Consider the following 758-nt stretch of genomic DNA (forward strand, 5'->3'; position numbering starts at 1 on the left):
GCGACCCAAGTGGCCGACACAAACACCTGGCCCATCTAGGAGTGGCACTGCAGTGTCACGCAGGATGGCCCTTCCAAAAAACACCCCCCAAACAGCACATGACGCAAAGAAGAAAAAAAAGAGGCGCAATGAGGTAGCTGTGTGAGTAAGCTAAGCGACCCTAGTGGCCGACACAAACACCTGGCCCATCTAGGAGTGGCACTGCAGTGTCACGCAGGATGGCCCTTCCAAAAAACACCCCCCAAACAGCACATGACGCAAAGAAAAAAAGAGGCGCAATGAGGTAGCTGTGTGACTAAGATAAGCGACCCAAGTGGCCGACACAAACACCTGGCCCATCTAGGAGTGGCACTGCAGTGTCACGCAGGATGGCCCTTCCAAAAACTACTCCCCAAACAGCACATGACGCAAAGAAAAATTAAAGAAAAAAGAGGTGCAAGATGGAATTGTCCTTGGGCCCTGCCACCCACCCTTATGTTGTATAAACAGGACATGCACACTTTAACCAACCCATCATTTCAGTGACAGGGTCTGCCACACGACTGTGACTGAAATGACGGGTTGGTTTGGACCCCCACCAAAAAAAGAAGCAATCAATCTCTCCTTGCACAAACTGGCTCTACAGAGGCAAGATGTCCACCTCATCATCATCCTCCGATATATCACCGTGTACATCCCCCTCCTCACAGATTATCAATTCGTCCCCACTGGAATCCATCATCTCAGCTCCCTGTGTACTTTGTGGAGGCAATTGCTGC

Source organism: Pseudophryne corroboree, chromosome 6 (genome assembly GCF_028390025.1).
Source record: "Pseudophryne corroboree isolate aPseCor3 chromosome 6, aPseCor3.hap2, whole genome shotgun sequence".
Lineage (NCBI taxonomy): Eukaryota > Metazoa > Chordata > Amphibia > Anura > Myobatrachidae > Pseudophryne > Pseudophryne corroboree.